An 860-nucleotide genomic window follows, 5' to 3' on the forward strand; every position below is an offset into this window, starting at 1 on the left:
ACTGCGTTATTTCCTACGGCTCGCACCCGAGCTGCGCCGATCGCTGGGGTTCGGGTTTACAAGCGTTGGACAGCAAAGTTTTCACGAGTTTAAAGCACCGATTTATTTAAATTAAATCCATAAATTCCCTCCTGAAGTGTCTCTCCGGCTTTGCAGCTGCAGGAGCTGAGAGTGTGGGTTTCTGGCAGAGGCATTTTGGGGGTCTGACAGCCCTAAAACACATCTGTCACATCTGTCCCACTTGTGCCATGGTGAAAAACGCCAATCACTTGTTTTTAAAATTTTAAAAGTTTAATAGTAATACAATGGTTATAAAAATGGCAGTATAATTAGAGTAACAATAATTTGGGCAATTTGGATTAGGACAATATGAGACAATAGAAACAAAGAGTTTGGGTACCTTTTCTGGGTAGCATAAGCCTGAAAAAGGACCCACATTAACAGAGGATTAACCCTTATAAACAATAACCTGTTGCATATTCATACACCTCATACCTGATGCATAAATTCCATTCAAACACAGGATTCTGTCTGGTCATCGTCAACTTCTTCCTCTGAATCCTGACGGCATCATCCTGCCCAAGCAAGGCAGGAAGAAGTTCCTTTCTCCTGATAATGGAGCAATAAATTCTTTTTCTCTAAAAGATTCAGGTGTCCTGTGGCTGCTACCTCCCTGCAAGTCCTTTCTTTAGAAAAAAAGTATCCTGCATAGCACAGTTTCTATTTTAACATTATGTTATAACCTAAAACTGTATTTAACACACTAGTTAAAAAAATTAATACAGCATCACTTTCTCACACAGCACATATAATATTCATTTGAATATTTGCCAAAAGCCAATCATAAAATTGGCATTTTT

This window comes from Geospiza fortis, unplaced genomic scaffold (genome assembly GCF_000277835.1).
Source record: "Geospiza fortis unplaced genomic scaffold, GeoFor_1.0 scaffold27, whole genome shotgun sequence".
Lineage (NCBI taxonomy): Eukaryota > Metazoa > Chordata > Aves > Passeriformes > Thraupidae > Geospiza > Geospiza fortis.